The following is a 12,867-nucleotide window of genomic DNA, read 5'->3' on the forward strand; positions in this document are numbered from 1 at the left end:
TGGTGGATTACAGTGATACATTTTCAACTTAAAGGTACAGAAAACATATTCAACAAAATCATAGAAGAAAACTTCCCTAACCTAAAGAAAGATATGCCTATGAAAGTACAAGAATCTTACAGAACACCAAATAGGCTTGACCAGAAAAAGAAGTCACCTCACCATATAATAATCAAAACATCAAACCTGCAGTGTAAAGAGAAAATATTAAGAGCAGCCAAAGAAAAAGGCCAAGTAACATACAAAGGCAGACCTATCCGAATTACACCTGACTTCTCAATGGAAACGATGAAAGCCAGAAGATCCTGGTCAGATGTCCTACAAACGCTAAGGGAACAAGGATGCCAACCCAGACTACTATATCCAGCAAAGCTCTCAATTACCATAGATGGAGAAAACAAAATATATCATGACAAAGCCAGATGTAAACAATACATATCCATGAATCCAGCTCTACAGAAAATGCTAGAAGGAAAACCTAGAACCAAGGAAGATAACTACATTCACAAAGACACAGGCAATATATAATCATACTTTACAAAACACCAAAAGAAAACGGGAGGAGAAACTACACAAAATAACTTCACTAACAATAAATCAAGCACAAACAAGGATCACCAATCAATGGTCATTAATATCCCTCAATGTCAACGGCCTCAACTTGCCTATAAAAAGACACAGACTAGCAGAATGGATACGAAGACAGGACCCTTCCTTCTGCTGCATACAAGAAACACATCTCAACACCAAAGACAGACGTTATCTCAGAGTAAAGGGCTGGGAAAAGATCTTCCAATCAAACGGCCCCAAGAAACAAGCGGGCGTAGCAATCCTAATATCTAACAAATTAGACTTCAAATTAAAATCAATCAAAAGAGATGAAGAAGGGCACTTCATATTCATCAAAGGAAAAATACATCAAGATGAAGTCTCAATTTTAAACATCTACGCCCCAAATACAAAGGCACCTACATTCGTGAAAGAAACATTACTAAAGCTCAAAATGCACATAAAATCTCACACAATAATAGTAGGAGACTTCAACACTCTGCTCTCACCGCTAGACAGGACCTCCAGACAGAAACTTAACAAAGAATCAAAAGAACTAATAGAAGATATGACCCAACTGGGTTTAACAGACATCTATACAACATTCGACCCAAATACAAAGGGATATACCTTCTTCTCGGCACCACATGGAACCTTCTCTAAAATTGACCACATAATAGGAAACATAGCAAATCTCCACAGATACAAAAAAATTGGAATAACCCCTGCATCTTATCAGACCACCATGCATTAACATTAGAATTCAACAATAACACAAATCGCAGAAACCCTACAAACTCATGGAGATTGAACAATGCACAATTGCACCATCCCTGGGTAAAGGAACAAATAAAAAAAGAAATTAAAGACTTCCTCGATTTCAATGAAAATGAAGACACAACATACACAAACTTATGGGACACTTTGAAAGCTGTGCTGAGAGGAAAGTTTATAGCACTAAGTGCTTACATGAAAAAACTGGAGAACAGTCATACTAGAGAATTAATAGCACAGCTGAATGTTCTAGAACAAAAAGAAGCAAACTCCCCCAGGAGGAGCAGACGCCAGGAAATAATCAAATTGAGGGCTGAAATCAATCAAGTAGAAACCAGAAAAACACTGAGAAGAATCAATGAAACAAAGAGTTGGTTCTTTGAGAAAATCAACAAAATAGACAAACCTTTGTCCAAACTAACCAAAAGACAGAGAGAGAACATACTAATTAACAAAATCAGGGATGAAAAAGGGGACATAACAACGGACTCTGAGGAAATCAAGAGAATCATCAGGGCATATTTTCAAAATCTGTACTCCACAAAATTTGAAAATTTAAAGGAAATGGACAATTTCCTGGATAGATATCACTTGCCAAAACTAAATCAAGAACAGATAAATAATCTAAACAGACCTATAACCCCTAATGAAGTAGAAGCAGTCATCAAAAGTCTCCCAAATAAAAAAAGCCCAGGCCCAGATGGCTTCAATGCAGAATTCTACCAAAAATTCAAAGAAGAGCTCATTCCAATACTCGTCAAAGTATTCCACACAATAGAAGCAGGAGGCTCACTGCCAAACTCTTTCTACGAGGCTACAATTACCTTTATACCCAATCCACACAAAGACACAACTAAGAAAGAAAACTATAGACCAATTTCCCTCATGAACATCGATGCAAAAATACTCAATAAAATACTTGCAAACCGGATTCAAGAACACATCAGAAAAATCATCCACCATGATCAAGTAGGCTTCATTCCAGGAATGCAGGGATGGTTCAACATTAGAAAATCTATCAATGTAATCCACCATATTAACCATCTGCGAAAGAAAAACCACATGATCATCTCACTAGATGCTGAAAAAGCCTTTGACAAAATCCAGCACCCTTTCACGATAAAGGTCCTAGAGAGATCAGGGATAACAGGAATGTACTTGCCCAACTCTTCTATTTCCTGCTTTTCTTCAGATTGTGATTTTTTTATTATCTTTATTTCAGTTTTCAAGCCTTGTACTGTTTGCATTGTTTCTTGCAATTTTCAGGGTATCTTTTCATCCCTTTGTTGCCTTTTATAAATTTTTTGGTTTGTTATTTCTTTAATTTCTTGCATTTTTGGTTTGCTTTTTTTCCCATCTCTTGTATTTTTTGGTTTGCTCTTTCTTCAAGTTCTTGTACCTAACAGAGAGACCCTATTTAAATCAGGGTGAGAGAGAGACACAGACAGACAGAGTCAATTCATTATCAGAGTGTCTAGTTCCTTACAGGAAAACATCCATGAGGGACAAAGCAACACTCAAGGTGTATCCAGAGTGCTGAGGAAAGAGATGATAAGATCAGGCTAATATGTATACACTCCACCCTAACTTGGGGCTTCCGGTTCGCTAATATAAAGGCTCTTCAACTGGAAGTTGTGTTCATTTCAGAGGCACTTGGAGGTGTGCAGAGAACTGAGAAGACAAAGACACAGCATTCCTGAAGGAAAGGACAGACTTTCTTGCAAGGTTGATGAGACCAGAGGATTTGGAGATGAATTGAAATCCCTAGTGTATGACTTTATATTTTTTCTAATTCAAAGATTCTCAAATAGTTCTATGGGACATAGTTAATAAACAGGATGTCATTATTTTCAGTTTCTTGTTAAGCTACAGAGTTTTAGTCTATCATGACTTTAAACTTTAAAATTAATGTGATTTTTACATCTATTTTATGTTCCTTGTGAACCTAAATTTTGAATGTATGGATGTATCATGTCATTCTATGTTTGCTTGGGATCTAAACTTAATGTACAGTATAGAATTTTAAAAAAATGGTATATATATAAAGGATTCTACAGTATGAGAAACTACAGTCTTGAGCCTCAAATATATTTTGAAGATTTTTGGGTGGGGGATTTGGTTTGGTTTGGTTTGGTTTGTTTTTTTGTTTTTTTTTTTGAGACAGGTTTCTCTGTGTAACAACTTGTTTGTCCTGGAACTGGCTTTATAGACTAGGCTGGTTTCAAACTCAGAGAGATTCACCTGCCTCTGCCTTCTGAGTGCTGGAATTATAGATGTGCACTATCACCACTTGGGTATTTTTAAAGCATTTTAAAAAATACTATCTTATTAGTGTACTATGACACACTCATTTAGTAACATTATACATTTAAGGAACTCCTAGTGGCACGGTCTCGGCTCATTAATAACTTGTCTCGTACATGTTTTGTTCTATACCTAGCATTTAGAGAATAATCAAAAAGCTAACTAAAACCACTCAGCTTTTTTATTTAAATTAGAAACAAGCATGCTTTACATTTCAATCCCATCTCAGGCTCCCCCCCCTCTGCTGTGCACCTACCCATCCACCCAGCCTCCTAACCAGTCCCCACTCCTTTCCCTAGAGAGGGTGAGGCCCTACATGGGGGAATTTCCAGAATATGTCATTTCATCCATGGCAGGACCTAGGCCCTCTCTCATGTGTCCAGAATGAGATAACACCCAAAGTCCATTGGTATGCTAGGGATAAATACTGACTTATAGACCAAGGCACCATAGATTGTTGAGGCCTCCTCACTGACACTCAAATTCAGGGCATCCTGATCAGTCCCATGCTGGCCTCTCAGTCTGGGGTCCAAGAGCTCCCCTTCTTCAGGTCAGCTGTCACTGTGGGTTTCTCCAGCTCAGTCTTAATTCTTTGCACATCACTCCACCCCCTCTGCCACTGGGTTCCAGGAGTTCAGTCCTTGGAAAACACTCAGTTTTATTTGGTTCTTCTTGGGAGATTCAGAAAGGAGGATCCTTAATGGGAAGCAAGCCTGTACTTGATAATGTTGATTTTGACTCAATTTTAAAAAGTTGAAGGTATGATTCAACTAATCTTATAATGAGTGTTCTTTTCTGAGAAATTTTAAATGATGGATGGATATATCACTTTTATGTTATCACACTTAAAAATAATTCTCAGTGTTATTCTCAAGTATTTGGAAGTTTACTCTCAAGATGTATCCTTCGAGAGAATTAGCCTCTCCCAAGGATGAGCCAGAGCACTTAGCACTGAAACCATATGTGCACAAAAACTACACACAGCTCAGCAGATTGCGTATAATTTGGCTTATGTAAGGTTGAAAGGTTCAGAGAACATTTTTGAAACAATAATGAGAATATTCAGAGAGATCTGTTGAGCCACATTGCAGAGAAAGACAATATTGTTGTGAGAATAGCAACCCTCAAAGAAGTTGCTGTGTGTGCAAGTTTAGGTTCCAGATATTTTAAAGAATGCTTAGGAGACAGGCAATATCTTTACTGAGGCTTGTGTGTGTGTAGAAAGAGTAGCCAAATTAAAGTGCAAATGTGATCATGAGGAGCTTGTTTGAAACCAATGGAAGAGATTCAACTCTGACTTCCTGTGCAAAGTCCTAGAGAACTATGTAAATCCGTACTTTATTATAGATACATGTCCAAACCATAAGAATGCCACAGTTGGATGTCTAGGGAGTTCAGTGTCTTGTCTCCTGTTTTCCTCTCATTTGCATGTAAGTGATGAACATATTGGCTCTATCCAGTGAGCAGCCACACTTAGGGGCTCTGCAGCAGGGAAGTCCTTTTCTTTTTTGTCATTCTGTTCTTGTCTTTTTTTCCCATTTCCCACCAGACTTCTCTCTCTCTCTCTCTCTCTCTCTCTCTCTCTCTCTCTCTCTCTCTCTCTGCTTCTCCTGCCTGGTGCTTATTTCACACACACACACACACAAACACACGCACACACACACACAAACACACACACACACGTGAGAATCATCACCTTATAGCCCTGGTTGTCCTAGAATTTAATATATACACCGGGTTGCCCCTGAATTTACAGAAACTTATCTCCCTGGTTCTGGGGAATAAAGCAGCATATCACCATGGGCCACATCATTCCCTCGTTTTTCAGGTAAGCACTGGTCATGTTTGGGAAAGGAGGCTGATGCATATGTTACATTTAAGGCAAAAAAACTTGTATCTCAAAAGGATGCATTATCTGTTTACCTTGTTAATAGAAAATTAATTGTATAGGATACATGTTACAAGTGATACCTGATTTGTTTTTGCAAATCCCAATACTGAAGCTTAGCATTCTTTTTATTTCTCCTCAGAAATTCAGATACACACAAACTGTGGAATTCAGAAACTACTCTACTAAGTGTTGTGTGTTAGTCTAAGCAGTTTCAGCAAATGTTGAGGTGGTTGCAAACAGATACTATTGGTGGGCACAGAACCTACACTAGTAATGGAATCGTTTGATAAGCAACATCACTGGTCCGAAAGAGACATTCTGAAGTTATTGGAATGCATGAAAAATAATATCCCCTCAGACGACTCCCGAGCGTTCAAAAAGACCCAGGAAGATCTAGACTGGGACAAAGTGGCTTTTAAACATTTTTCGGGGAAAATGTGAAAGAAAAGTGGATGCAGATTTCTCATAATTTGAGGAAGTACCGCACACTCTCAGAATTAGTGCTGGAAGCCTCTGAACTTACAAAAGAACCTCGCAAAAGTAAGACAGTGAAGAAACATCCTGACTTCCCCAAAAGACCCCTGACTGTCTATCTGCGCTTTTACAAGGAGCAGCAGGCCAAGTACTGTCAGATGTATCCTAAGTACAACAACCTACAGCTGACCAAAATCCTGGCTGAGAAATACAACGAGCTGCCAGAAGAGATCAAGGAGAAATATATTCAGGCCTTCCAGAAGGAGAAACAAGAATTTAAGGAAAAACTAACTAAATTCAGGGAAAATCACCGTGGTGTAGAGCATTCTAAGCAATCTGTGGTGACCAGGAACCACCAAACCGACGACCCTATGAAAATACAGGAAGACAGGAAAACCTTAAAGTCCCCTCTAAAAAAGGAATCTCCCAAAACATTTCCCAGAGTGATGAAATTTCAGGGAGAACCCAAGAAACCCCCTATGAATGCATATCACAAATTTCACCAAGATTCGTGGTCAAGTCTGGAGCTGTGCCATCTACCCCTTAGGAAGCGCCGGGTTGAAATTAGCAGACTATGGCAGCAAGTCCCAGAGAGCCTGAAAGAGCGTTATGCCCGTCAGGCTGAAGAGCTACAGAAACAATACTGGGTGAAGATGGACCTCTGGCTCAAGGGATTGTCACCAGAGGAGTATGATGCATACAAAGAGGCAAGGGCCACCTGTGGGAAGCAAAAGAACTTTCCCAAGTCTGGAGGTCCAAGCCCCAAATGTCATCCAACGCATCAGGAGTCCACCTCAGCAAAGGAGCTGCAAGTCAGGCCTGGAAAAATGCAAGCACCGCCGGCTCCTAGAGCAGATTCCCCAAAGATTATTCAGGGCCACAATGGTGGCACCCAGGCATCTGGGCGGAATATGAATACGATGGATGATGGCAAAGAGGAAGACTCCAGCAGCTCCTCAGACTCTAGCAGTACAGACGAAGGTGGAGATGACTGACTGACTGACATGGCCCTTAGTGGAATGCTCAGATTTAGACTCCATCTTCATCACTTTCGTATCCTAAGTTATCATTTAAAACCCAGAGCATGCCTGACAGAAGGGGACCTGTCTTCTCTGTACTGTTTCATTCCCTTGTTTTCTCCTCCTGAATCCCTCCTTTAGTATTTGCTTACTAAATACAAAGGAGTAAAAGGAGTACAGTCTGGGGAGAAGGGAATTTGCCATAGTATTGCCTTCATCAGGTCCATAGTCTTAGGAAGACCCACTTGAGACAGTACCTAGAAACTATTTATATTTTATTCGAACAAATTATAAAACCAGTTTTATAAATTTAGGCCCTGTGTATACAATTGGTGCCAGTGAATTCTAGAAAGGGTCTCTTAGGCCTTGCTGTTTCAAACAGTGAATCTCACCTACAATATTCAGGATAAGTAGAAACACAGATAGATACAGATACTCTGTCCTCTTGCAATACTTAATGTTTTTAAAACATTCATCAGCAACACAGTACTGTAATTTTGCTGCCTAGTGGCATTTTAAATACATGTAATGTTGCTTTTCGTTTTGCTTCTGAACAGTCTATGCTCTTTTCATGAATATTGTCTTTGTAGAAATTGTTTAAAACCATGGAAATTTATTTGTACACAAATATTTATTTTAGTTATTTTGACTCACACATAAATTGTAAAACTTTTCCATATCAATAGAGTACTGGGATAGTTTATAAATAGTTATACTGTATAATATTTAAATATGGTTAAATATGTGCATCTCTCCAAATTTTGTCATTTATCTAATGCAAAGTTTGCCAAGATAATTCCATTTTACATTTACAGAGCATTATCATTCTAATTTTAGTGAATAACTGTTTATGTGTTATTACAAGAAAAAATATTGTTGTGCACATTTTGTAACATTTACAATTTTGTACCTCTCTCTGATTTGCTTATGCATGCTTTTAACGATGTTAGATCAAGCCAGGTGGTGGTGGGGCACAATTTTGATTTCATCATTCAGGAGGCAGAGGCAGTCAGATCTCTGAGAGTTTGAGACCCTTGTCTACAAGAGACAGTACCAGGACAGCCTCCAAACCACAGAGAAACTCTGTCTTGAAAAAAATCCAACAAAAACGATGTTGGATCAAATGCAACAATATTAAAATATAGTAGTGATAAATTGGTCTTTTACAAAAACTTAGCTAAAACTTAAGGGATTTGCTGCCATGAAACTCTGTTGATACATGAATTTGAATTAAGTTGTATCAATTTGCCAGATGTGGATATTTACTTATACAAATAAACAACTTTAATGAATGATGTTTATTAATTTTCTTATCTTTAATCATGTAGTCATGGAAGTTTTTTATTATCATTTATTCTAAAGTTTAAATTTAGACTAGAAATAAGTTTGCTTCACAAGTCAGTTTCAGTTCTCTCTCCATTTCCCTCCCCTCCTCCCGTGCTCTCCTTCCAAACCCCCCAATATCTACTCATTTTCCCAGGGAGGGTAAGGCACTCCATGGGGGTGTCCACAGTTTGTCATTTCATCTAGGGCAGGACCCAGACCCTACCCCAAGAGTTAAGGGTAAGAATGCATCTCACATTGTTGGATGGGGGTCCAAAGTCCTTGTGTGTATTCGGGATATATACTGATCTACTGCCCAGGGCCCAGTAGATTATCTAGGACTCCTCACTGACACCCCCATTCAGGGGGTCTTGGTCAGTCCCATGCTGGATTCCCAGTCTGATGCCTGGGATTCAAGAGTTAACCTTTGTCAGGTCAGCAGTTTCTGGGAGTTAAACCAGCCCAGTCTTAATCCCTTTGGTCATCAGTCCTCCCTTTCTGTTACTGGCTTTCTTGAGTTCAGCTCTGTGCTTAGCCGTGGGAGTCTGCCTCTTCTTCCATCAGCCACTGAATGAAGCTTCTGTTTCCCAGACTCTCTGGCCATGGGGTTGTAGGCTGGCACTCCCGAGATCTATGTCTAAAATCCAAATATGAGAGAGTACATGCCATGTTTCTCTTTTTGTGACTGGATTACCTCGCTCAGGATGGTTCCTTCTAGTGTCATACATTTGTCTGCAAATCTCAGAATTCCATTGCTTTTTCTGATGAATAGTACTCCTTTATGTAAATGGACACATTTTCTCTATCCACTCTTCGGTTGAGGAGCATCTAGATTGTTTCCGAGTTCTGTCTATGAACATAGTGGAACAGACATCCTAGTTGTATGAATGGGCATCTTTTGGATATATGCCTAAGAGTAGAGTTGCTGGGTCTTGTGGTAGGTTTATTCCCATTTTTCTGAGGAATCTCCATACTGATTTCCAAAGTGACTGAACCAGTTAGCACTCCCACCATCAATGGAGGAGTGTTCCCCTTTTACCAATCCTCTCCAGCATAAATTATCGTTGGTGTTTTTGATTTTAGCCATTCTGACTGGAGTGAGATGGTATCTAAGAGTTGTATGATTTGAATTTCCCAGGTGGCTAAGGATGTGGAGCACTTTCTCAAGTGCCTCTCAGCCATTTTAGACTCCTTTATTGAAAATTCTCTATTTAGTTCTGCAGCCCACTTTTTAATTGGATCCTTTAGTGTTTTGGAGACTTGCTTCTTGATTTCTTTGTAAATTTTGGAGATCAACACTCTGTCAGATGTAGAGGTTCGTGAATATTTTTTCCCATTCTGTGGGCTGCCTTTTTGTCTTGGTGACTGTGTCCATTGCCTTACAGAAGCTGCTCAGTTTCCAGAGGTCCCATTTATTAATTGTTGATCTCACTGTCTGTGCTACTTTTGTTATGTTCAGGAAGCTGTCTCCTGTACCAATTCTTTCAAGGGTACTATGCACTTTCTCTTCTAAGAGGTTCAGTGTGGCTGGATTTATGTTGAGGTCTTTGATCCATTTGGACTTAAGTTTTGTGTATGGCGATAAACATGGATCGATCCGCATTCTTCTACATGCCAGCCTCCAGTTATGCCAGCACCATTTGATGAAGATGCTTTCTTTATTCCATTGTATATTTTTAGGTTCTTTGTCAAAGATCAGAGGTTCAAACCTGTATGTGTTAATATCAGTGTTTTCCTTTCGATGCCATGGGTCTACTTGTCTATTTTTGTGCCAATACCAAGCTGTTTTCAGGACTATGGCTCTATAATATAGCTTGCAGTCAGGGATGGTGATGCCTCCGGACGTTGCCTTGTTGAACAGGGTTGTTTTGGCTATCCTGGCTCTTTTGTTTTTCCATACAATATTGATTATTGTTCTTTCAAATTCTGGTAATAATTGTGCTGGGATTTTAATAAGGATTGCATTGAATCTGTAGATTGCATTTGGCAGGATTGCCATTTTTACTACATTGATCCTAACTATCCAAGAGCATGCAAGATCTTTCCATTTTCTGAGAGCTTCTTTAATTTCTTTCTTTAAAGATTCAAAGTTCTTGTGATACAGGTCTTTCACTTGTTTGGTTAGCATTACCCCAAGGTATTTTATGTTGTTTGTGGCAATTGAAAAGGGTGTTGTTTCTCTGATTTCTTTCTCAGCCCTTTTATCATCTGTATATAGTAGGGCTACTGATTTTCTTGAGTTGATCTTGTAGCCTGCCACTTTGCTGAAGGTGTTAATCAGCTGTAAGAGTTCCCTGGTAGAGTTCTTTGGGTCATTTATGTAAACCATCATATCATCTGCAAATAGTGAATATTGACCTCTTCCTTCCCAATTTATGTCCCCGTGATCCCCTTTTGTTGTCATATGGCAATGGCAAGAACTTCAAGTACAATGTTGCAAAGTATGGAGAGAGTGGACAGCAATGTCTTATTCTTGATTTTGGAGGAATTCCATTGAGTTTCTGTACACTTAGTTTGATGTTAGCTGTTGGTTTACTGTATAAAGCTTTTATTATGTTTAAGTATGTTCCTGTTATCCCAGATCACTTCAAGACCTTTATCATGAAGGCATGTGGGATTTTGTCAAGAACTTTTTCAGCATCTAGTGAGATGATCATATGATTTTCGTTCTTCAGTTTGTTTATATGGTAGATTACATTGGTGGATTTTCCTATGTTGAACCATCCTGGCATTCCTGGGATGAAACCTACTTAATTGTGATAAATGATTGTCTTGATGTGTTCTTGTGTCTCATTGGCCAGTATTTTTTGAGTATATTTGCATCAGTGTTTATGAGGGATATAGTTCTGAAGTTCCCTTTCTTAGTTGTGTCTTTGTGCGACTTGGGAATCAAAGTTATTGAAGCCTCATAGAAAGAGTTCAGGAAAGACCCTTCTGCTTCTATTGCATGGAAAACTTTGAGAAGAATCTGTATAAGCTGCTCTTTGAATTTCTGGTAGAATTTTACTCTGAGGCCATCTGGACCTGGACTGTTTTTGGTTGGGAGACTTTTGATGACTACTTCTACTTCCATAGGGCTTATAGGTCTATTTAAATTGCTTATCTGTTCTTGATTTAATTTTGGCAAGGAATAGCTATCCAGGAAGTCATCCATTTCCTTTAAATTTTTGAATTTTTGTAGTCCAGATTTTCAAAGTATGACCTGATGATTCTCTGAATTTCCTCAGAGTACGTTGATATGTCCCCCTTTTCATTTCTGATTTTGTTAATTAGCATGTTCACTCTCTGTTGTTTCGAAAGTTTGTACTAAGGTTTGTCTATCTTGTTGATTTTCTCAAAGAACCAACTCTTCGTTGCATTGATTCTTTGAATTGTTTTCCTAGTTTCTACTTTATTGATTTCAGCCCTCAATTTGATTATTTTCTGGCGACTACTCCTCCTAGGGGAGATTGTTTCTTTGTGTTCTAGAGATCTTAGCTGTGCTGTTGATTCTCTAGTATAACTATTGTCTAGTTTCTTCATGTGGACACTTAGTGCTATGAACTTCCCCTGTTGCCCTGCTTTAAAGTGTCCCATTGGTTTGGGTATGTTGTGTCTTCATTCTCATTGAATTCTAGGAAGTCTTTAATTTCTTTTTTTATTTCTTCTCTGACCCAGGAATAGTCCAGTTGTGCATTATTCAATTTCCATGAGTTTGTAGGTTTTCTGCAATTTGTGTTGTTTTTGTTAAATTCTAATTTTAAAGCATGGTGGTCTGATAAGATGAATGGAGTTATTCCAATTATTTTGAAGCTGGTGAGGTTGGATAATGTTGCCAAGTTAATTGGTCAATTTTGAGAAGGTTCCATGTGGTGGTGAGAAGAAGGTATATTCTTTTATATGTGGATTACCTGTTCTATAGATGTCTGCTAATACCAGTCGGGTCATTACTTCTATTAGACCATTTGCTTCTTTGATGAGTTTCTGTCTAGTATTCCTGTCTAGTGGTGAGAGTGGTATGTTGAAATATCCCACTGTATGTGTGTGAGGCTTTATATGTGATTTAAGTTTTAGTAATGCTTCTATTACGAATGTGGATGCCTTTGTATTTGGGGCATAGATGTTCAGGATAGACACTTCATCTTGGTGGATTTCGGCTGTGATGGTTATGTAATGACCTCCTTCATCTCTTTTGATTGATTTTATTTTAAAACTAGTTTGTTAGATATTAGGATTGATACCCATGCTTGTTTATTGGGTCTATTTGATTTGAAAAATTTTCCCAACCTTTAATTCTCAGGTAATGTCTGTATTTGAGAGTGAGGTGTATTTCCTGTATGCAGTAGAAGGATAGGTTCTGCCTTCGAATCCATTCTGCTAGCCTGTGTGCTTTTTGGGTGAGTTAAGGCCAGTAATGTTGAGGGATGTTAAAGACCATTGTTTGCACATCCTTCTTGGATTTGCAATGGTTGTTGTTGGTGGAATTATGTGTGGAATTTCACCTCTTTGTTCTTTTGGCTGTTGGAAGAGAGTGACTCTCTAATGCCTATGTTT

The 12,867-nt window shown here is 38.7% G+C and overlaps 1 pseudogene; it reads left to right on the forward strand.

Annotated features, from left to right (window-relative positions):
- The first annotated feature begins 5,791 nt into the window (after window positions 1-5,791).
- On the forward strand, window positions 5,792-6,987 carry LOC121138420 (annotated as a pseudogene).
- The last annotated feature ends 5,880 nt before the right edge of the window (window positions 6,988-12,867 follow it).

The sequence above is a fragment of the Mesocricetus auratus genome, unplaced genomic scaffold, assembly GCF_017639785.1.
Source record: "Mesocricetus auratus isolate SY011 unplaced genomic scaffold, BCM_Maur_2.0 contig_2738_pilon_obj, whole genome shotgun sequence".
NCBI classification, from domain to species: domain Eukaryota; kingdom Metazoa; phylum Chordata; class Mammalia; order Rodentia; family Cricetidae; genus Mesocricetus; species Mesocricetus auratus.